Source organism: Eptesicus fuscus, chromosome 8, assembly GCF_027574615.1.
Source record: "Eptesicus fuscus isolate TK198812 chromosome 8, DD_ASM_mEF_20220401, whole genome shotgun sequence".
NCBI lineage: Eukaryota > Metazoa > Chordata > Mammalia > Chiroptera > Vespertilionidae > Eptesicus > Eptesicus fuscus.
Genome location: NC_072480.1, coordinates 53,492,599 through 53,518,495, shown reverse-complemented (window position 1 = coordinate 53,518,495; position 25,897 = coordinate 53,492,599). Strand labels below are relative to the sequence as shown.

The 25,897-nt window shown below is 38.3% G+C and overlaps 1 pseudogene; it reads left to right on the top strand.

Moving 5' to 3' along the window:
- Nucleotides 1-12,716: 12,716 nt before the first annotated feature.
- LOC129149968 (axin interactor, dorsalization-associated protein-like) lies at nucleotides 12,717-15,857 on the top strand (annotated as a pseudogene).
- Nucleotides 15,858-25,897: the final 10,040 nt, after the last annotated feature.

The window sequence follows — 25,897 nt, the reverse complement described above, 5'->3', positions numbered from 1 at the left end:
GCTGCCCCCATGTGGTCAAAGATGGCCACCCCCATGTGGACACAAGATGGCCACAAGATAGCTGGCATGTGAGGGCAGTTGTGGGCGATGAGGCCAGCAGGGAAGGGCAGTTGGGAAGGACCAGACCTGCAAGGGAGGGCAGCTGGGAGCAACCAGGTCTTCAGGGGAGGGCAGTTAGAAGTGACCAGGCCAGCAGGGAGAGGGTAGTTAAGGGCAATCGGGCCATCAGGGGAGGGCAGTTGGGGGCTAACAGGCCTGCAAGGGAGGACAGTTAGGGGCAACCAGGCTGTCAAGGGAGGGCATTTAGGGGCAATCGGGCCAGCAGGGGAGCAGTTAGGCATCGATCAGGCTGGTTGGGTAGTGATTAGGGGATGATCAGGCTGGCAGGCAGAAGCAGTTAGGGGCAATCAGGCAAGCAGGCAGGCGAGCCTTTAGGAGCCAGCAGTCCTGGATTTTGAGAGGGATGTCTGACTGCCCATTTAGGCCTGATTCCACTGGGATCGTGCCTAAACTGGCAGTCGGATATCCCTCAAGGGGTCCCAGATTGGAGAAGGTGCAGGCTGGGCTGAGGGACACCCTCTCCCCCCGTGCACGAATTTCGTGCACCAGGCCTCCAGTAATATAATATGTACATTAAGTTAAAAATCACTTAAGGCCTAGGATACCAACTGTGTGAAAATAGATTGCTTTTATGCCAGATGCCTGTGAAGACTGTCATACTTCAAAGACATATGAAACAGTTACAACCCTTCCTCTGATCTATGTAAAAAGTTCTTCTGTCTTTAGGCAAATGGTGAGAAAATAAATGGATTCCTTCAAAGCATTTTCTAATTAGCTATGTGGAACCACACATTTGTAGTCAGTGTATTACATCCACATTGGTTTGAAAAAAGGAACTAATTAGTATCATGTAATATGCAGCACCATTTCTCTCATTTTCAATAACTGAAGTTTTAAGGGCCTTAAGAAATGAAGATAATCTAATTTTTAAAAATAAATAAAAAGCTCAGTTTTAATTAGAAATTGAAATAGCTTTAAGGGCTTACTAAGTAATGAATTCTAAATTCTTCTTATTTAGACAAATTTAATATATAAGTGTGGATAATAAATCTACTATGTGATATCTTCCTTGTTCTTTTACTTTTTCAATGTAAGGAAATGTAAAAACCAGCTTTGTAAAAATGGTATGAAAAGTCTTCCACTAAATATTTTCTTGACTGCAACAAAATTTGATCAATTAAAATACATCTATTTTCAACTATGTGCATGGTGTCTTTTTTTTTCCCCACAAGCCTAGGAAATGTTGTTGTTTTTATTTTAACTTATTGTTGAAAGTATTACCGATGTCCCATTTCTTTGTTTGTTTTCCATTGACCCCCTCTACCCTGTACCCACCCCTCCCTGGCCTTCACCACTCTGTTGTCTGTGTCCACGGGTTATGCACATATGCATACAAGTCCTTAATTAATCATTCTCCTCCCACCTCCACACCCCTTCAATTCCTCTGAAATTCGGCAGTCTGTTCCATGCTTCTATGTTTCTGGATCTATCATGTGATACTTGTCTTTCTCTGTCTGGCTTATTTCGCTTAGCATGATACTCTCCAGGTCCCTCCATGCTGTCTCAAAGGGCAAGAGGCATTATAAAGCATGGAGAAAATATAGCATTGTTTCCATCAACAAATGCACAGAAAGAGAGCCAAATACCATGCCTTCACTTTCTAAAGGAAGCAAAGTATTGTGATTTGACATATACAAATCCAGTCTCACTCCACACTAAAGAAGCAACACCCTCCACACATTCACACACATTGACTGGAGAGAACCTGAAACTCAAATGTTTAAACAGCTTGCCAAAGTCATATAGCTACTTTGCATTACAATAGAATTTGGATGAACCTAGGTTTCTCAAACTGCAAATCCACATACGCACTACGACTACTAGATTGCCACTTTGTAGTACCTTGAATTACCATAACAAGTAAATATATATGCTTCAGTAAAAGAGACAAAATATACCTCTACGAAGTAGAACATGCTAGCAGTTCAGACCCAGGTATCATTGATGTAGGTGTGCGCATGTGTGTGTACGTTTTTTTCTATTACAAATATATTTTTTAAAGTCTGTCAGAAAACAACATTAGAATTAGCTTACATGACCTACTATCATCAGACATAATAAAGAAAAATTTAGATATTTGAAAGTTTACAAAAGGTTAATTGAAATAATAAAATTATAATTGGCCTTAAGCAATTTAGGATTAGAAGCAATTATACAAGCTATAGAATTGAAATATAGTGTGAGCTTTGAAGTATGTCTTGGCATAATTATGTGGAAAATCACATTTTCTCCTATGTGATGAGCAGAAAGAATAACATAGAATCCATTCAAAGGCAACGTTTTTTCTTCACTTGTATAATACCTTAATGATTAAAGAATCAGGAGAAAATCATCTAATAACCTACATGTAGAGATATCAAATTAAGGTTTTAAGTGACTAACATAAAAAAAAAAAAAACAACTCTGCACTGTAGGTAGTGAACATAATTACAGATCATAGCTAAGAGAATATGATTTTGGAAAATTTATTTTTCTGTGAAGAACTTCTAATTTTTTGTTTTGTTTTGTGTGTGTATGTGTGTGTGTGAGAGAGAGAGAGAATTATTTACACATGGATTATTTTTCTTATTCAATCTCTTCAGTACATATCTAAATACAATTACCAATAAGTAAAGTAAGATTAAATTGAAGTGTAACTGGAGCAGAATCATTTCTAGTGACTATTCATATAACACCATGCAAAGCAAGACTCAATGACTCTGAACTGAGAAAAAAAAATGAAAAATACAATAAAATACTTCATTTGAACTGGAGATGGAGCAGAAGCTATTAAACAGCTTCTCAAATATTTTACAGCTTTCAATGAGAAATATATAGAAAAAAATAATTTATGCACCAACTTTTAATAAAATATAATTAAATACTATGCATTTGAATAATGAAAGCACTTGTGACTAAACATTTTCAGATTTCTATCTCTTACCTCACTAGGAAATAACAGTCAATTCCTTTTATGTACCTAAATATTATATTTGGAATCATGCAGAAATGACATTTTTAACATGTGTAGATCAATAGTTTATTGATATTATTTGATTTTTTAAAATATTAAATTACTTCTACAAATTTCATCATCATTAACACATCAGATTAACTTTTCAACTCCTTCCCCTGTTCTAGGTAGGCAGAATTATTTTCTCCTTCCTTATTGACTGTATTGCATTTTATTTATACCCTGGTTTAGTAGCTATCACATTTTACTATAAGGTTTTAAACCTTCTAATATATAGTTTGTGAATTTTCTAAGATCAAGACTAAGTGCATTATTTTCATCAGTTATCTTATTAATGAGAAACATGCCTACCTTATCAGGGGTATGGTACTCACAGTAATTAAAATAATTGCATTTATTTTAATCTCTTATCAGTTTACTGGATTGTGCCTGAACATGATACTAAATATAAACATTATTTCTGCTCAACCATTCATGAAGCCAATATACTTATTTATAAATAAGGGTTGTAACTGTAAAATGAAATGCAACAACAACAAAAAAACTTAATTACACACACACACATCATATATTCTCCCACTTTATTCATGAAATTGTCTTTACCTAGAATGCCTTCCTCTATTACTAGATGGCAAAATTCCACCATCAAGATCCCATAAAAATCAATGAAACTTGAGACTCACTGTGGCAATTCTTATGCATATTCTTCCTCCCCACTTTTTTTTTTTCAATAATATATCCTGGGATCTCAAAAATAGTATCATTTAATAGTTGATTGTTCTTTAAATTTTCAAAAAAAATCTTAGTATTTTTCTTCCTTTCTCTTTCTAACTACACCCTATGTTTATATATTTATGACAGGTCTTGCTGCTTCTATCTGTCAATCAAATATGTAATAGACCTAACATAGGATATATCATAGTAAAAATAGTGGGAAAACTTTTTAATTAAAAAAAGTAAAATAGTAGCTAGTTATCTTTAAAAATCTATTCACCTGCCTAGCTAGTGTGGCTACATGGTTGAGCTTCAACTCATGAACCAAGAGGTCATCGTTCAATTCCCATGCCCAGGTTGTGGGTTCAATCCCAAGTGGGGGTGTGCAGGAGGCAGCCAATTCATCATTCTCTCTCATCGTTGATGTTTCTATCTCTATCTCCCTCTCCCTTCCTCTCTCTGAAATCAATAAAACATATTTTTTAAAAATCTACTCACCTTTCCATGTATTGTAACTACTTATTAGAGTGTCTTCTCTAGTAATTTTTTAAATTGATTTCAGAGAGGAAAAAAGGAGAGAAAGAAACATCAAAACATCAATGAGCCCTAGCCAATTTGGCTCAGCCCTAGAGCGTTGGCCTGTGGACTGAAGGGTCCCAGGTTCAATTCCGGTCAAGAGCACATGCCTGGGTTGCAGGCTTGATCCCCAGTGGGGGGCATGCAGGAGGCAGCCAATCAATGATTCTCTCTCATCACTGACATTTCTATTTTTCTTGCCCTCTCCCTTCCTCGCTAAAATCAATAAAAATGTTTTTAAAAAGAAAAAGAAACATCAATGATGAAAGAGAATCATTGATCAGCTGCCTCCTGCATACACCCGTCAGGAGATGGAGCCTAAAACCCGGACATGTGCCCTGACCAGTAATCGAACCTGTGACCTCCTGGTTCATAGGTCAATGCTCAACCACTGAGCCACACCAACTGAGATCAAACAGTTTTCTAACTTTTCTCTACATTCCTCTGTGGCCTAAATTAAGTGACTTAATGAAATTAATATTTTAGTGTTCATAAAGTTCTATTGGAACACAGTCATGCAAAAATAGACACCCACTTGAGAAGAAAGTTTGGAAGTTTCTTATAAAACTAGGGAGACTTTCTCTGACTGACTTATTTCACTTAGCATAATGCTCTCCAGGTTCATCCATGCTGTTGCAAATGGTAGGAGTTCCTTCCTTTTTTACAGCAGTGTAGTAGTCCATTGTGTAGATGTACCACAGTTTTTAATCCATTCATCTGCTGATCTCACTCATTTGTGGAATATAATAAACAACATAAACTGATGAAAAAAACAGATCTAGAGACAGAGAAGCATCAATCAGACCATCAAAGGGAAGGTAGGGGAGGATTGGAGTAAGGGGAAGAGATCAACCAAAGGACTTGTATGCATGCATATAAGTATAACCAATGGACACAAATACCAGGGGGGAGAGGGCATATGTGGGGGGAGGGACACGGGGGGGATAAGGACACATATATGTAATACCTTAATCAATAAAGAAAATTTTAAAAATTAAAAATAAAAAAAACTAGGGAGACTTATCATACAATCTAGAAATCACACTCCTTGGTATTGACTAAAAGGAATTGGAAACATGTCCACACAAAAATCCGAACACAGATGTTTATAGCAACTTTACTCATAATTGCCAAAACACAGAAGCAACTAAAAGATCCTTCAGTAGATGAATAGGTAAACTGTGGTACACCCAGAGAGGCCACAAAAAGTCATGGAAGAAACTTAAATGTATATTGCTAAGTGAAAAAAGCCAAACTGAGAAGTCTACATGCTGTATAATTTCAACTATATGACATTCTAGAAGTGGTAGAACTAAGGAGACAATAAAAACATCCATACCTTTCAGGGATTACAAGGGAGGGAGGGATCAATAAATGAAGTACAAAAAAAATTTAAAGCTGTGAAATTATATATATACCGTACTTTCCAGCGTATAAGACGACTGGGCGTATAAGATTTTCCTGGGTTAAAAAGTCGTTTTATACACAGGAAAATACAGTATATTGGACTATATTGATGGGATTAGATATATTGGACTACTGTATTTTCTGGCGTATAAAATGACTTTTTAACCCAGGAAAATCTTATACACCCAGTCGTCTTATACGCCGGAAAATACGGTACACACACACATAGCGCCAGGGTCATAACATCCAAAATGACCAAAGGCTTGACTGAACACCAGATTGCATGCACAGCAGGTGAGTGGCCTGAACTGCTGACCTCTTGGAGAGAGAGAGAGAGGCAGGCTGATCAGAAGTGGCAGCAGCTGCTGGCAAGGCCTCTCTCTCTCTCTCTCTCTCTCTCTCTCTCTCTCTCTCCCCCCAGAGGTCAGCAGTTCAGCCCACTCACCAGCAGCCTAGGGAGGCTGCTGATCAGCCCTGCCTTTATGATCAGGCCCGAAGATAGGCCCAGAGATGATGACTGCCATAGAAACCAACCAATCAGAACCAAATCTGGGTGAACTGTGAGGAGCCAATGGCTGCCTAGGAGGCAGAGTTTTTTGAAACTGACTGGCATAGAAACTGACCAATCAGAACCTACTCTGGGTGAACTGCGAAGACAGAACCTAAGGTGGGGGCTGAGGAGGGGTTTTAAGGGAAACAGATGTTTGGTGTAAGGTGTAAGAAAACAGTTCAATTTTCTAATGACTGGTTTGGCAGTATAGCATATGGCTGGTTATCAGTCCAGATACAGGGATTATGTGTTTTTGTCTGCCAAGAGCATCTCCTCCTGCTGAAAAAGGCTCTCCCCACCTTCATTTAAGCAATCCTATCCTATATAATCTATACTAATAAAAGGGTAATATGCTAATTAGATCAGATCAACCAGCCATCTTTCAGACATCTGACTTCCTTCTAGACAAAGCCATGGTGGTGGGGGCTGAGGCAGAGAGGGCAGTTGGGAGCAATCAGGCCAGCAGGGTAGGGCATTTGGGGGCGAGATCAGGCCTGCAAGGGAGGGCAGTTAGGAGCGAGATCAAGCCAACAGGGGAGGGCAATTAGGGTTGATCAGGCAGGCAGGGGGCAAGGTAGGGGCAATCAGGCCAGCAGAGGGGGAAGGTAAGGGCAATCAGGTTGGAAGGGGGACAAGGTAGGGGTGATCAGGCTGGCAGGGGGGCAAGGTAGGTGCAATCACGCTGGTAGGCAGAGGGGTTAGGGGTGATCAGGCAGGCAGGCAGGAAAGTGGTTAGGAGCCAGTCATCCCGGATTGCGAGAGGGATGTCAGGCAGTCAGACATCCCCCGAGGGGTCCCAAATTGGAGAGGGTGCAGGCTGGGCTGAGGAACCCCCTCCATGCACGAATTTCATGCACTGGGCCTCTAGTCTATATACATATAAGCCTAAGTGACCATTATGACCGAATGACCAGAACGACTGGAACAACCAGTTGAATAGTCACTATGACTCTCACTGACTACAAGGGGGCAGACGCTCAATGAAGGAGCTGCCCCCTGGTGGTCAGTGTGCTCCCACAGCCAACCTCCCATGGTCCGTCGCCTCGGCTGGCTGGCCCCCCAATAGGCCTCGATTGCTGGCCAGGCCGAGGGACCCCACCCATGCACAAATTTGTGCACCAGGCCTCTAGTTCTATATAGTAATACAATGGTGCATATATGTGTGTAAAAACTCATGTAATTTACATAACCAAGAGTATCAATGTAGGTTATTCCACTATTAAAAAAGGTACTACCATGGCACAGGATGTCAATAGCGGGAGATATTGTGCATGTGTGGGAAAAGGGGATGTATGGGAGCTCTCTATGCCTTCTACTCAATTTTGCTGTTACCTAAAACTTATTTTAAAATGATAGTTTATTAATATTTTTTAAAATGTTGTGTCAGATGACAAGGCCTGAAAAGTTGATAATGTGTGTTGTCATTAAGAAAAAAAATGTTTTCTAATACATGATTTAAGATAGCATATACAGGGTAGGGCAAAAATAAGTTTACAGTTGTGAGTACATGAAACAGATACTTTATTCTTATATTATTAAATATTAATTATTGTGTTATTTTCCATACAAACAACTATAAACCTACTTTTGCCCCACCTTGTATATTCGTTCTAACCCATGGTTTCATCATGGCATACCCTGTTTAAAGTCCTATGCTTATACCGATTATTTTCAAGACTATTTCCCAAAACAGATCTTTCTCTTGTTCAGCAATGCCGTTGGCCATGACACTTGCTATTCTCATAACCCCCATTTTATTCTTGCTTGGCATTTTTAAACTTCATATGTAAATACCACTTCTTCCAAAAGGATTTGCATGACATTCTTCCCCCAAATGTACTTTTGTCTAAGTTAAACACAAAAATATAATCTCTTAAACCTTAATTTTTATTTTATGGTACTAAGTCAATTAAAAGTATATCATTTATTTTGATTATTTGTTCAAAGCTTGAACAAATTTACTGTAGCATAAACTCTATATAGTAAAAGAACTATTATAAAATTAAATATTATTCTAGTACAATACATCATATATAATAGGCAAAATATAATTATTTTTGAATAAATAAATTAGCTTCCTGAAAGTAAATGCTGATAAATTTGACCCCTTACTTTTGTCCCGATGTGGTCTCTTAGAGCCCTTGGTCACTTAATTTCATATAGTCCTTGTGCCTCTTTTCCATACTCTTTATTCTTTTATTTTTGTTCCTTACTCTACTGGATGTACCTTAGTTAAATGAACATATTTAATAATCATCAGATCTTTGCCAAGACTCTGATATATACTAGGCTCTCAATAAATCTTCACTGAATAATTAAATCTATTTTAATTTCCCTGCCTACATTCTCTAACTATGAAAAATACATTATATATATTTTGTCCTTCACAGAGCTAACACAGTGATATAAATTTAAATAAATGTTCAATAAGTGCTTGTCAGTCATTAAATAATAGTTTTCATGTTCCTGTTCATCTCAAATTAAGGCAATTCCATACTTTCTAGTCAGTAAAATATTTTCATAGGGTAATACAACCATTCTTGCATTTCTTTAGTATTAAAATCTTCAACTCTTAGCTGTCTATGCAATACCCTCCTTTTAAAAACATTTTTAATGATTGATTTTTAGAGAGAAAGAGGAAGGGAGAGAGAAACATCAATTTGCTGTTCCACTTATTTTTTAAAAAATAATTCTTTATTGTTGAAAATATTACATATGTCCTCTTTCTTCCCCCGTTGACCCCCTTAACCCCTACACCTTGGCCCCTGCCCCTGTCTTTTATCACCCTATTGTCTGTGTCCATGGGTTATGCATATATGCATACAAGGTTTTTGGTTGATTAACTCCCACCCACCCTCCCTCCCCCACCTTCCCTCTGAGATTCTGCACTCTGTTCCATGATTCCATGTCTCTGGATCTACGCTGATCATAAGTTTATTTTGTTACTTAGATTCCACATATGAGTGAGATCATGTGTTCCACTTATTTTGCATTCGTTGGTTGATTCTTATATGTGTACTGACTGGGGATTGCACCTGAAACCTTGGTGTATCAGGACAATACTCTAACCAACTGACCTACCTGTCCAGGGATTTTCCATTTTTTAATGGCCTTACTCAATTCAGGGTTATCAAACCTCAAAAAATATTTGTCTTCATAATGACTCTGAACCTTTGTATATCATACTTACTTTATTAACATCTCCTTCTAAACTGTTTTTCTGATTTCAATAATTCTTGTACAAATCAACCAATATAATATTATAAGACAAATATTGCCCAAGCAAAAAATATTAAATTTCTATTATCTAAAAATTACTTAAGTTAAAAGAATTTAAAGACATCCACAGTTGACCTTACATGCTAATCTACAGGTTGATACAATTATTCATATACTTTATCCTCTGGATCTAATAAACTCATTTTTTAAAATCATAAATACCATTTTATCTTACAATAACCAGGTATTTTCTCAATTTCTGCTCTTCTTGATGGTTTCCAAATACAAAATAAAAATATTTTATTCTAGTTAACATTCTTATTCAGATCCTTCAGACATAGTGAATTTATTTTACAGGCTTTCTAGTAACAATTTAACCCAAAATTATTTTGCCCCTGCCAAATATACCTTCCTTTAATCAATTTTTTTTTCTTTCAGAATCCATTTGAAGTTTAAGAGCTCATGATTCCATAGGAAAGGCAAAGCTTTCATCAATTATCAAGCAATAGAGATGAAAAGTGATAGATAAGTGGCAAGAGCTTTAGAGTAGTAAGTGCTTTGAGATTTTAAAAAGTCGGTACTAAAATTTGCTGCTTTGTGCTTAAGCCTTTGGCATGCACAAAGATTTTAAGTATTTTAATGACAGGTTAGAAATTAAACAAATTACCATTATATGCCCAAATATAAAGATTTCATTGATCCAATAAATTAAAAAAAATGAAATAATTATTCTACCTACCTATCACGCAGAAACAATTTTTTTTTTTTACAATGGAGAGTAACTGAAAAAAATTATCTCTGAAATCATTATACAAAAAATAAAATTAATAAGAAAAGAATAATAATATAAAATATCAAAAAATAACTTTAAATAGAATTGACTTGTTTTGACAGAAACCATTGTAGCAAAGAGTAAATCTAATAGGCAATTAGACAGACATGAGCAGTGTAAGAACAAAAAGTCACCCAAGGGAGAAGCCATGGGTGCCTAGCAAAAGGGACCTCCCCCACCAGGGTGACATTTTCATCCCTAGCATATTGCTGGTCATACAGTTTAAACATCCTGATCTTTTGTATTGATGGTCATGCAGTTCAGACCCTCCCCTGACCTTCCCTCCTCTGGCATGTCACTAGTCATGTGGTAGACCCCCTTAGTGGAGGAAGAAGGGGGTGGCGGCGGAGAATAGCTTCATATGTTTCCCTTACAAGACCATGCACAACCACTCCCTTAAGTATTAAGCCCTCAAGACAATGAGGTTCTGGCCCGAATCAAATAATCTCAAGGACAAAGCCTCCGATCTGTTGACCACAGAGACAGAGTTTTAGTCAAGCTAGAGATAACAGTTGTGTTTCCGTTTCAGGACCAGTAAAGGCCAGGTGGGTCAAGGCCAAGGCTGACGTCAAGACCAGCTGTAGTGACTAATGACCTCCTCCTCTGGCTCAGGATCCTGAAAGGAGACCAGGATCCTGAAAGGAGACCAGGATCCTGAAAGGACACACTTGAAAACTGATGAGTATTCTATTGAGATCCTCCCCTGAGACCTCCTATAAAATCCCCACCTTTGGGAAACAGATAAAATCTTAAAACAAAGGACTCAGTGTGGCTCTCTCTCTCCGGAGCATGCTTGAGCCTTTCCCTCTCTGCTTCCCCCAGGCCAGTTTCCTTTGCTTCTCTTTCTCCTAAGCTCCAAGGGCCCTTCTTTTGCCTGGGTACCTTATTTCTTAAGTCTAGGCAACCCAACTGGCTCACTTCTTCCAAAGCTTACTTCTCCTACCCCCGAGACTTTCTAAACAAACTTTCACTTGTATTTGAGTTCCTTGGCTCTGAATTCTTTTCTTAGCTGAACCGAAGAACTGAGGTCTGGCATCTGGTGCTGTTCCCAGTTAACACAACCACCCGATTTCCTACCACATTTTCATTTCATAAGATAAAGTGAATAATCATCAGATAAACTTAAAAATATTCAAAATAATTCATACAACAGAGAAAATAAATAAAAACACATTTTATCATGAATCAAGAACTTTGATATATTCATTCAGAGAATCAAATGAAAAGGGCATGTTTGACTTTTAAAGCAAAACAATTATTCAGAGGAATACTCAAGTCAAACAATAATCTTTGTATTTTGAGTCAACAAAGTTAATAATGAGATACAGAAATTGGAAACTTACATAAAAACAAATCTCATATTTTATATATTGCTCTACAACAAAGTGTTAGCCATTTCTAAAACAGTGTGTCAAATATTTTGAAAGCCTAAAAACTCAGAGGAATTTCTCTGACAGAAGAGATAAAAGTTGATAAGAAAATGTCGACTTGTTTTCTGGGTGATGACCATCTGTCTTTTTCCTGACATCTCCTTTGTCTGCAACATAGCCTTTCATCACCCTTTCTCTCGGTAAAAGAAATAAAACCAATTTGAGTAAAGGATATTAGATATCACATTTTAAAGTATATACCTATTTCAGCATTATATTCATGTAAGTGGATGAAAATATTACTGAAGAAACCCTTTTATTAGTTACTCATACTGACTCATATTAACAAATATTTGCTAATCTTTATAAACACTATACTTTACACTCTTTGCCTATAATACTCCTTTCATTTAAAATGTCAAAACATATCACTTCTGATAAACTATGTGACGAATATCCTTAAGGGTCCAGTTTATTTAAGAAGTACTTACAAATCAAATTATAGTATATTTTCTTTAAAATATGTTTATATATTTTTATTGGTTTCAGAAAGAGGAAGGGAGAGGAAGAGAGAGATAGAAACATCAATGATGAGAGAGAATCATCAATCAGCTGCCTCCTGCATGCCCCCTGCTGGGGATTGAACCCGAAACCCAGGTATGTGCCCTCACTGGGAATGGAACCATGACCTCCTGGTTCATGGGACAATGCTCAACAACTGAGCCACACTGGCCGGGCTGAGTGATTTTTATTTGGGTGGAATTAAATCCCTGTGTTTCCAAAGCCCCTTTTTCCTTAGTCCAGTCATAAAGAAGTGTAGCTGAAGATTCAGTAAAGCTAAAAGCAAAGCCATGCTCAGAGTTTCTGTTCCCTGCAGGAGCAGAGTCCAGTACTGCATTAGGCTAGCTTCAGTCCATTAGTCCATTGAGTGTGTGTGTGTGTGTGTGGGGGGTGGGGGGTGCATGGCCTTGGGCCATGTGGGTGAATGCAGGGAAGCAGGAGCAAAAGAACCCCACAAGCCCAGAGTCACATGAGTCCCAAGAGAGCCTAGAGCACAGGAGAGTGAACCTCTTTTTTTTTTTTTTTTTTTTTGAGAGTGAACCTCTTTGTTTAGGAGGTTAAGTATTCCAAATTTTCACAGGCCTGCAGTGGCCATGCCCACTCCTGCTAACCACCTTTGTCCCCAGGTGTGATTGACAGCAAGCACCTTCACTAGTCTCCCCGGCTTTACTGGGTATGAGTCTATTTTCCTCTTGTCCAGTGTCCTTCCCCCAATGTTTTGCAAGGTAAATGCCTATAATGTCTGGCCTTCCCTTTACTCCTTTCCTATTATTTTGTCTTTATTTTTTAATGTTTTTGTTGATTTCAGAGAGAGGAAGGGAGGGAAAGAAAGAGAGATCAATAGAGAGGAGAGAGAGAGAGAGAGAGAGAGAGAGAAACATCAATCTCTTCCTCTCTCTAAAAATCAATAAAAATTTTTTATTGATTTAAAAAATTAAATAAATCAATAAAATAAATTAATTAAATAAATCAATAAATTTAAAAAATCAATAAAAACAAGTACAGAGAATCATCAATCAGACCATCAAACCTCAGAGGGAAGGCAGGGGAGGGTGCGGGGAAGGGGGAGAGATCAACCAAAGGACTTGTATGCATGCATATAAGCATAACCAATGGACACAGACAACAGGAGCATGAGGGAACGAGCGGGGAGGAGGGTTTGGGGGGGCAATGAGGTGATAAGGACACATATGTAATGCCTTAATCAATAAAGAAAAAGTAAATAAATTAAAAAGAAGAAGCAAGTACCTGTGAATGGATCAAGATCTTATTAAGAATAAATCTCAGGGAGGCTCTTTGGTGGGTGCGACGGTGGCCCTGTTAATGTTGGGGCCCGGCCCGAGGATGATGGCACCCTAGAGCCCGGCCTCACCGAGGCAGGAGCGGGAGTGTGTGGACCAGCCATGTCGGAGTCTACTGCAGCGCTGGGGCACCAGTTTTAGGAGAGGCGTCGACTTTGACTCCTGGGGCCAGCTGGTGGAGGCAATAGAAGAGTATCAGATATTAGCAAGACATCTACAAAAAGAGGCCCAAGCTCAACACAATAATTCTGACTTCACAGAAGAACAAAAGAAAGCCATAGGCAAAATTGCAACACACTTGGAATTATGAAGTGAAGCTTTACAGTCTACACAGTCCCAAGAAGAATTTAAGGAGGATCTGAAGAAGCTAGAGCCAACCCTCAAGAATATTCTTACCTACTAGAGGCCTGGTGCACGAATTCGTGCACAGGTGGGACCCAGCCTGCCCACCCTGATTGGGACCTATAGGGGCTGGGCCCGCTAGGGTGAGGGGATGTGGGAGGTTGGCCACCAATCCCGCCCTGATCGGGGGGCGGGAGGGGTGTGATCGGGGCCGCAGTGCGTGTCAAAGCAACCAGTTGTTCTGGTTGTTCCAGTCGTTCCAGTGTTTGAGTCACTTGGCTTTTATATATCCTATATAATAAAAAGGCAATATGCAAATTGACCCTCATGCCCTCACACAAGATGGCCGCCCCCATGTAGTCAAAGATGGCTGCCACAAGATGGCCGGCAGGGGAGGGTTGTTGTGGGTGATCAGGCCAGTAGGGGAGGGCAGTCAGGGATGACCAGGCTGGCAAAGGAGGGCAGTTAGGGGCAATCAGGCCTGTAGGAAAGGGCAGTTAGGGGCAATCAGGCCTGCAGGAAAGGGCAGTTAGGGGCGATCAGGCCTGCAGGAAAGGGCAGTTAGGGGTGACCAGACCTGCAGGGGAGGACAGTTAGGGGTGACCAGGTGGCAGGGGTGAGCAGTTAGGGGGGACCAGGTGGCAGGGGAGGGCAGTTAGGGTGACCAGGCCTGCAGGAAAGGGCAGTTGGGGGAGGACCAGGCCTGCAGGGGATGGCAGTTAGGGGCCACCAGGTGGCAGGGGAGGGCAGTTATGGGTAACTGGGCCAGCAGAGGAAGGAGTTAGGGGCAACCAGGCCTGCAGGGGAGGGCAGTTAGGGGTGATCAGGTGGCAGGGGAGGGCAGTTAGGGTGACCAGGCTGGCAGGGGAGGGCAGTTAAGGGTGACCAACACTGCAGGGGAAGGCAGTTGAGGGGGACCAGACCAGCAGGGGCAGGCAGTTGGGGGGGACCAGGCCTGCAGGAGAGGGCAGGAGGGTGACCAGGCCTGCAGGGGAGAGCAGTTGGGGGCAATTGGGCTGGCAGGGGAGCAGTTAGGCATCAATCAGACTGGCAGGGGAGTGGTTAGGAGGTTATCAGGCTGGCAGGCAGGTGAGCAGTTGGGAGCCAGCAGTCCCGGATTGTGAGGGGGATGTCCAACTGCCGGTTTAGGCCCCATCCCTGGGGGATCTGGCCCAAACTGGCAGTCGGACATCTCCCAAGGGGTCCCAGATTGGAGAGGGTGCAGTCTGGGCTGAGGGACACACCCCCCCCCCCAGTACACAAATTTCATGCACCAGGCCTCTAGTAGAGATAATAAAGAATTCCCATTTGATGTTCAGCCTGTCCCCTTAAGAAGAATTTTAGCACCTGGTGAAGATGAGAATTTGAAATTTGAAGAAGATGAAGAAGAGGGTGGTGCTGGAGCAGGGTCTCCTGATTCATTTCCTGCTAGAGTTCCCAGTACTTTATTACCAAGGTTGCCATCAGAACCAGGAATGACGTTACTAACTATCAGAATTGAGAAGATCCGTCTGAAAGATCCCTATATCACAGTCAATGTAAAGGATCTGAATGGCATAGATTTAACTCCTGTGCAAGATACGTCTGTGGCTTTAAGAAAAGAAGATACATATGTTCTTTTTAATGGGGACATTGAGCTCCAGAAGCATGTTGGAAATTAACCAAAGGTGCAGCTATTTTCTTTGAATTCAAACACTACAAGCCTAAAAAAAGGTTTACCAGTACCAAGTGTTTCACTTTCAAGGAGATGGATGAAATTAAACCTGGGCCCATTGTAATAGGTATACAAGAAACCCACTGATTTTAAAAGAAAGAAATTGCAATTATTGACCAAGAAACCACTTTATCTTCACCTACATCAAACTTCGCACAAGGAATGAACCTGACATGAATAACCTGGAACTTCTGTGAATTTTACCACTCACTAGAAACATCGTAGCTCTGTGTAGAATCTTCTCCCTTCAGCAGGCAGGAAGCAGGCCGTGCCAGGCCAGTGGGCCAGAGGGAGTCACTGCAAAGCTGTAGCACAGAACCCCTGTCCAGCATGTCACTGACATGTAAGACTCCTTTGGATACAGGCTTATTGTAGGTTTTGAAACATGTTTTTACTTTTCTGTTCAGTGTAGTTAATATTCTCTTTTCTAATTAACCACTACTGCCCTGCTTCCTGGGACAACTCTGCTGTGGGTAGGATATACGCATCTTCAAACTTATTACAGCGATAAGAATGCACTAGCGTTTACATGTCTGTTCCCTTCTGCTCCGCTATGCTCTCTTGGTTTTTTGAATTAATGTCAAACTTTGGGCCGATGTGGGTAGGATAGTATGAAACTGCTTTGGAGAGTTTGGACCAGTTATGCTGTCCAAGAAGTAAATTCTAGGCTGCTCCTTGAAGGTGGCCTAAGTTCACCTGATTTTATCCTTTTCCTGCTTAGAGTGTGCCTTGGCCAGATCGGTATCCACATAGGAGTGTTTCCACGTTGTAGCTGTGATTTTTCCAGATGTCAAGGTTGTTTCTGAAAGCGAGCATATTTTTAGTCATGTTGATTTGCTGTTCTTCTGCATCACATTGTTATTCTTTCTGATAGTGATTCTAGGGTTAACGCGGAACCATCTCAGAATAATTACTAATTTTTAGATGGGTTAATAATGTCTTCTAAATCATGTAATCTAAAAATAACTTGAGTCAGATGCTAACGAGATACTGCAGGAATAACTGCTGGCAACTGATTGTGAAACCTGGAAACCTGCATACCTCCTATAGCAATGAGTACGCGAGATTTGGAGATACTTTATCTCTTTTTTACATAGATAGATAGGATTGCCATTTATTTCCTGTTTCGATATATCACCATTTATCTATATGGAAATATGCAGGTCATTAGCTTGTTACAATCTGACTATTTACATTATTTTTGACTTAATGGGGCATAAATAAAACTTTCATAGTATACATTAAATCTGGGGTGGGCTTTCTGTGGGTTAGATGTAGAGCCCACATATTTAATATCACTACTTTCAATGACCAATGCTAGCATGAGGGGAATGTGGTACAGTAATTGGCCTATTTTTAAACTAGTGTGATAACCTGTCATACTGCTCAGTTTGTTTGCTTTTTAAAGTAAGTAACCACAATTAAGTTGTCCTAGCTCTTGCACTTCAAGAGATCTTGTCTTTCAGTTGTCTGTTGGGTCAATTCTGTTTACTGAGATGGATGTCACAAACTTTAGAAGCCTGAAAGAATTCTCAGCCAGATTTAGTCTGGTCTCTCATCTTGATTAATTTCAAAATGGTACCATCCACAATAGCTGGAGGGGATGAGGAATTTCCTTAAATAACTTTGTTGTTCACTCAACTCTTAGACTGTGAGTTGTCAGCCCCCAGACTGTAAGCTCCTCAAGGGGCAAGAACCGCACTTTCTCGATGTCATGTAAACTGAGGTGCGGGGCAGCACTCTGTACCCTGTGGGACTCAGGACCTTTTGTTTGATGTTGCTGACAAGACCTAAAAAACTCTCCCTCAAAAAAACCTACTATTAAAATGTAACAAAATGCCCAGCCAGCGTGGCTCAGTGTTTGAGCATTGACCTATGAACCAGGAGGTCATGGTTCAATTCCTGGTCAGGGCACATGGCCAGGTTGCAGGCTCGATCTCCAGTAGGGGGCGTGCAGGAGGCAGCTGATCAATGATTGTCTTTCATCATTGATGTTTCTATCTCTCTCTCCCTCTCCTTCCTCTCTGATATCAATAAAATATATATATATATATAAAAAAGTAGCAAAACTGAAAAAAATAAATCTCATTCTATATTGTCTTCTATTTTCGTTTTGCTTTATTTTTGCTTTGTGGAAATCTAGAACTAGGAATACAAACAAATAAAAAGCAAAAATATACAACAAAATATACTGAGCTCCATAAAAATAAAGCAAAAATTAGTATATTTATTGAATCAAATCCATGATAGTTAAATTCAGTTAATTATGATACCACAAGTTTACCAATTTGTATTCATTGTAATATTGTGTGTACACTTTTGTTTAATGGGTTTGAACATTTAGTGAATCAACAATCTTAGGCATGATTTTAATGAACTCCTTAGACATTTAAAATTTTTCAAATATATTTAAATACTGGAGAAACTTATGTTTTTTATCATGCATGAGGTATACAAATATTTAGAGAATGATCTATTTTGTCTTATTTAAAGAAGTTTATTTTTTCATTTGACAAATTGATGTTTTCTTTCTACCTAAGTCAGCTCCCCCTTTTTTCTTCTGAGCTAAGTAGTTCTTACCTAGTTCAACACCACCAAAATCTTTTCTAAATACTCCCAGAAACAGAATTAAACACTCTTTCCTCAATGCCTTGAGGACACATTATTTTATACCACTGGTTTATGTCAGCTATCACACTAAATTACAGCTGTGTCATTTATTATTTATTTATCTATTTATCTATTTATTTATTTATTTATTTATTTTATCTGCACCCAAGGATGTGTTTATTCATTTTAGAGACAGTGGGAGACATACAGACAGAGAGAGAGAGAGATGGATGTGTGAGAGAAACATCAATCTCTTGCCTCCCATATGTTCCCCAACGGGGGATTGAACCTACAATCTAGGTATGTGCCTGACCAGGAATTGAACATGCAATCTTTTTTTATTTTTTGTTGTATGGGATGATGTTCCAACCAACTGGACCACCCAGCCAGGACTGAGTCATTGCTTTTAACCTTCTCATAATCAGGCAACATCTTAAAATCAAAAGTGTTATATTCTTATCATAATTACAAATTATTAGAAAATGCCTAACTCATAATAGGTGTTCTATAAATATTAATTAAAAGAATGTTTAAAGTGTTTTAATATATTAATAGTTCTGTTGAATTCTTTCAGGTATTACTCAACACAAAACCATTTCAGCTTGAAAATTAAGAAATGCAATATATTTATTAATAGACATTTTTGTAACCTAAAAGCTAAAACAAAACAAATAAAATAGGCCTAAAAAGTGACAATCAATTGTACTGTGACATTTAAGTTACTTACTAAATAACTTTGTTCAAAAGATCACTGTAGATTGTCTACAATTAGGACAGTTTCTAGTTTTTGTCCTTCATATATTTTCATATATTTTCAATACAATGTATATTGTATCTGATGAATGACCCACATTCCAGAAAAATCAAGACTACAAAATAGGGGTTGAAACAATCAGGTCCTTATTCATAGATGATATTTTTTCTATAACAAGATAACCACTTTTGATGTAATTATGGTAACTAATTTCCTTTGTCATAGATGATCTAGGGCAGATATGAATAAAAGCAAAAAGGTGTGGTAATAACTATAGCTGCATAGTCTAGTTAGTGATGTCATGAATGGCCTCTTTGTGTAAAAGAGGCTACCAAGGATCTTTGCAGTAACAACATATATTCTCAGAATGTTATTGAAGAGTTGCTTTATAAATATATCTTATAAAGTATACTGTAATTTTTATGTCGTATACATTCACCCTTCATTGATTCCTAATCATTAATATAACATAAATGCACAAATAGAGCACAAGAGATTCATATTTCTGCTACCATAACAGTTTAATGGCAAATTCACCCAAGTTATTTCTTTCAATATATAGACAATCGATGTATTCTTATAAAAACTTGATTTAACCACACAATATAATATAAAACAAACTATCAATTAAAATAATTAAAATTTATATTATTTGGGTATTGTATTATCACAAGAACATATTTAAAATTTTGCATAATGCTTGTTGTCCTCTAAATGCTTTTTTGTAGTGATTTTTGTTTTATGTATAATGAATAAATTTAGCACAGTGTGTGTGTGTGCAATTAATGAGATAAACATTTGAGAACTGAAATGAAAATATTTGTTTACCATAAGTTGATGTGTTTTATCATTTTTGAAACTGCATTACAAATCTCTCTTTACAGAAAATAAATACAATGTCAGTTTTTGCAATGTAGATAGGATTTTTCTAATTAGTCAAGTTAATCTTTTTATGATACAGGAAGTGACAACAGAGATATGTCTTCTTTATATCTAATCAGTCAATAATACAACCTGTGGTTTTTATGTCAGAAAAATGTCAATTTAGTTTAATGTAACATTCTTTTAAATGAACATTGAAAGGTGCATAATGAGGGTACTACTAATGATGTGATGATATATTTGAAGCATTTCAGAGATCCTCTTAACGGCAAATGATAATGAGTTTAATACTGGAAAGCAAGTGACAACTTCTCAATTAAGTATTTGATAAAAAAAAGTAAATGTCTTGCTAACTGTAATAGACAAATAAAAAACATTATCTGGAGACATAATGGGTATTAGCATTTTAATATCTAAGACCATTAAAAGGAAAATAATGTTGTAGCTTAGACATTTTAGAAAAATTGAAAGATATTTGATAGAGAAAGCTCATTGAAGTATTAAAAACTAACAAAAATCTAGAATGCATAATAAAATTATACTGGCATACATGTATGTCTGTATATGCACACTCCCTAAGTAAATATAATTAAATTTTATAAATATCAGAGCACATTTACAAGAATTAATTATCTCTTTCTTTACTAAAATATGCAATTTCAACAGAAAATTTGCAAGCAATGTTGTCCTGTTTTGAGTATTCAAGGATGAATCAGGCCCTACCCAGTTTGGCTCAGTTGATAGAGCATTGGCCTGTGGACTGAAGGGTCCCTGCTTCAATTCCAGTCAAGGGCAACATGCCCAGGTTGTAGGCTTGATCCCCAGTGGGGGGCATGCAGGAGGCAGCCAATCAATGATTCTCTCTCATCATTGATGTTTCTATCTCTCCTCCCTTCCTCTCTGAAATCAATAAAAATATATTTTTTTAAAAAGATGAATCAGGCCAAGTTCTTAAGCAGAAAGGGATGGCTAGAACTAGGTGCTTAACATATCATATTTTAAAATTATTATGATTCAATATAAAAATACCACTGCGATGTGATTAAAATATAGAGATAGTCTAATAGTGTAGAAAATTGGGGGAGGAATTTCATAAATCAGTGACATTTGAAGTATATCTTCACAGATAACTAACATTGCTCATTTGGCAGCTCTTAAGAAACAAGGATGAAAATGTTCATACAGGTGGTGATGTTAAAGGATCAAGTCATTTATGCAGCTATAAAAAAGAAGGGTCTCTTATCCTTTGAGACAACATGAAAGGACCTGAGAGTATTATGCTAAGTGAAATAAGCCAGTCAAAGAAAGACAAGTATCACATGATCTCACTTATATATGGAATCTAATAAACAAAATAAACAGTTGAACAAAATAGAACCAGAGACATTGAAGCATGCAACAGACTGACAAATTTAGGGAGTTTGGGGGTGTAGGAAGAGATTAACCAAAGAACTTATATGGATATATGCATAATCCATGGACAGACAATAGTGTGGTGAAGGCCTGGAGAGGGGGTGGGAGAGATGTGGGAGAAGCTAATGGGGGGAAAAAGGGGAACATCTGTAAAACGTTTAACAATAAAGATAAATTTTTTAAAATAATAAAATAAAATGTTTGGGTGAATTAGAGTACATGAAACATTGGCAAAGCTGAAGTTGTATGTTAAGGGATCACAAAATGAAAGGTTTCATATTTCATATGCCATACCAAATAATATTATCATATAGTCAGTGAGGTGTCTTAGAAGATTTTAAATAGGAGACTTGTATGAACAGATTTGCATATTGGATATTTTAGCACAATGGAGGATTAATTTATGAATTTTTGTCAGAGGCTATTAAAATAATTTGGCAATATCATGGCAAAAGCAGAAAAGGATGGCCATAACTGGATGCTTAACATACAGTATATAAATTAATTTGTGACACAGCACATGAACGGAAAGAATTGGTGAAAAAGATATTCAAGAAGGGTAGCCAACTTGGGAACCAACTGATCATGGTAAATGAAAGAGTAGAATTTAAGGATGACTGTGATTATATTTGATCTTTCAAGACAATCTGGATAAATAAGCATTTTATTACTCCAGCTTTTCTCTAAGACTTATGACCAATGAATGGACACCCCAGGAACAAAATTTGAGTATATTTATTTTATTTTCCATACTACCCAGTGGTTTTACATTTTTTAAAGCGGCAGAATAGTCCAGGTGGCATGGCTCAGTGGTTGAGCATCCACCTATGAACTAGGAGGTCATGGTTCAATTCCCGGTCAAGGCACATGTTCAGGTTGCAGGCTCAAACCCCAGTGTAGGATTTGCAGGAGGCAGCTGATCAATGATTCTCTCTAATCATTGACTAGAGGCCCAGTGCATGAAATTCATGCACAGGGGCAGGGGGAGGGTGGCCCCTAGCCCAGCCTGCACCCTCTCCAATCTGGAACCTCTTGAGGGATGTCCAACTGCCCACTGGGATCAGGCCTAAATGGGCAGTTGGACATCCCTCTCACAATCCAGGTCTGCTGGCTCCCAACTGCTCGCCTGCCTGCCTGCCTGATTGCTCCTAACCACTTCTGCCTGCCAGCCTTATCACCCGCTAACCACTCCCCTGCCAGCCTGGTCACCCTTAACTACCCTCCCCTGCGGACCTGGTTGCCCCTAACTGTCCTCCCCTGCAGGCCTGGTTGTCCCCAACTACCCTCCCTGCTGGCCCAGTCACACCTAACTGCCCTCCCTTGCCAGCCTGGTTGCCCCTAACTGTCCTCCCCTCAGGCCTAGTTGCCTCCAACTACCCACCCCTATTGGCCCAGCCACTCCTAACTGCCTTCCCTTGCTGGCCTGGTCCCTCCCAACTGCCCTCCCCTGCTGGCTGGCCATCTTGTGTCCACATGGGGGCGGGGGCAGCCATCGTGTGTGTTGGAGTGACAGTAAATTTGCATATTAGACTTTTATTACATAAAACTAGCGTTCCCGTTGCAGGAAAAATCCTGCAATAGGATTTCCTGCTGCACTTTACCCCGCCTCCCCTCCGCCCTTGTCGCCTGCCCCGCCTTCTCCTCCAGCCCGCCTGCTTTTCCCTTCGCCCCGGCCCTGACTTCGCTCCTCCCTTCTCCTCCCCCCCCCCTCCCAGCTTGCTTGCTTCTTCGAAGGTTTACTCCCTTCTGCAGCTCTTGGCTTCTTTTGACGCTGTCTTGATATGCAAATTAGCCGCCATCTTTGTTGGGATAATTTGCATACTCGTCCTGATTGGCTGGTGGGTGTGGCTTGGCTGGTGGGCGTGGCTTAGGTGTAGCAAAGGTGCGGTCAATTTGCATATTTGTCTATTATTAGATTAGATGTTTCTATCTCTCTCCCTCTTCCTTCTTCTCTGAAATAAATAAAAACATATTTTTAAAAAGCAGCAGAATAACTTAACCAAAATAAATTGTAAGTCACTTGAAGATATAAATTATTGGGGAAATCTTCCCTTTGAAGCAAAATATGGGAAGACTGGCTTTAAATCATGTATCTCATATATATATATATATATATATCTATATTTATATATATATATATATTTATTGATATTTTACAGAGAAGAAGGGAGAGGGATAGAGAGTTAGAAACATCGATAAGAGAGAAACATCGATCAGCTGCCTCCTGCACACCCCCCACCGGGAATGTGCCCACAACCAAAGTATGTGCCCTTGACGGAATCGAACCTGGGACCCTTCAGTCCACAGGTCGACGCTCTATCCACTGAGCCAAACCGGTTTCGGCTCATGTATCTCCTTCTTGCCCATAATCCTTTCAGATGGTTCTACAGAACTTTGTGTCAAAATGTAGAGTAAGTAGAAAACTGTGAACTGTATCACACATTTATTTTACATACACTGTTTCATATATATGTAAATATATCAAACATAAATGAAATATGCATAACATACATATAAATATTTGTATGTGTATACATATATACATACATACACACATTCATATGGTTCAATGCCTCTTCTAAATTAAGGTATGTATATACATATGTGTGTATGTGTGTGTATACAGATGCACACATGAATATATTTCATCTCTGCATGGATGAAGGAATATATATCTATCTGTTTATGTGTATATATCTATACTGTATCTGCATCTATATTTATCTATATACAAAAATCTAAGATAAACATATGTGTGTATATATATATATATATATTTGTATGTCCCAGAATTTTTAAAAAGTAAATATTCTCTGTCTTGGGTTAAATTACCTCTAATTCCACAAAATACAAAAATTAGATCATTCATGTGTTTACAGTCAATCTAAAATCATATTTCAGTTCAAATCTTCTATAGAATGGATTGATTACTCTTCTATTCAGTAAGACATGGCATCATCTCATTTCACTGTTAAATATCTGGAGTTATGTATGTTTACTCAGCTCTGTTAAGATATAACTTATATTCAAAATATAAAATGTAAATACTCATTATTATACCTCATCCATACTTTGGGTAAGTGATATGATGACACAACATTTCTATGCAGAGAATACTGTTTCATTATTATCTAAACTGTCTATTATTAACTATAATGTACATAATTATAAGAAATTAATTCAGTTTATCGTGAGATGAAGTACCAATAAAAATTTTAGTTGACACTTTAGGAACACCTTTTGTCCAGTACAATTATTTTTTCTAGAATATTCACTTGTTTCAACTAACCAATTTAAATTCGTCTGAAAACTTGACTACTATTTTACTGTCAAATTTATTACTCTAACAATAATCTTGTTTTACCCTGTAAATATTGGTGGAAGGGATTATTTGCCTTCTTGAGTAGGTCCTGAGCATTCCTGGTGGTAGGCTGGATTTAGATATCGTAAACCCACTTCCCCACAACATGGGTACAAGACAACTCAAACAATTCTTGTTGGGGTGAGAGGGCAGCTGCTGTCGGCCAAGTCTCAGTTTAGCGTGATCTTATAGAACCACCCAGAAGAATGAAAATATGATTGTTCTGTCAGGTCAATCAAGCACCAGGTATCTAAAATCTACACAGAATTAATCAGAGCAGCAATCATTTTACTAGATTTTATGTACATATACCAGCTAACTCAATTAAGTCAGGTTGTTGTTTTTTTTTTGTTTGTTTTTGTTTTATATATTTTATTGATTTTTTACAGAGAGGAAGAGAGAGGGATAGACAGTTAGAAACATAGATGATAGAGATACATCGATCAGCTGCCTCCTGCACACCTCCTACTGGGGATGTGCCTGCAACCAATGTACATGCCCTTGACCAGAATCGAACCCGGGACCTTTCAGTCCACAGGCCGACGCTCTATCCACTGAGCCAAACCGGTTTCGGCTAAGTCAGGTTTTTTTAATCTATGTGCCAACACTTTTAAATTATGCTTAGAAAATCATTTTTCTGAGAATAAATTTAGCCTGAATTTTTAAGATATGATTGAGAAATGTACTAAAAATAGTTAGAAACACTCATTAACCAGAAAAAATATTAACAAGCAAACATCTTAGCCATTGTTATTACCAGCCATTAAGTGAGAAAAGTGACTGCAAATTTTAAAAATAAATTTGTTTTGTGTGATTGATCAGATTAAATTCACAGCGTATATCATATCTGTCTATGAGCATAGCAATACTTGGTAAATGTAGTGAGGGAAGGGAACATGTTATCATTTTTTTTAAGAAGAAATTAATTAATTTGATGACCATATTCATTAGACATATTTGATTTTTAGGTTGTAATCTTGCTTTAAAAATCATCACTACACAGTATGGTTTGTTCATTCCATATAAAATAAAATAGAACAGTGCAGCAACTGAAAGCAGAAAAATCATGAAAGTAAAAGAAAACCTGTTTAAATGTCAGAAGGCAGCTGCTGCTTTGTATTCACTTATGAAAAAGGTGTATAACTTAACATAAATATACAAAAAATGGAATGCCTTTTATGTAATCTAATGCTGCCTTTATGAGATATATTTGTTTTA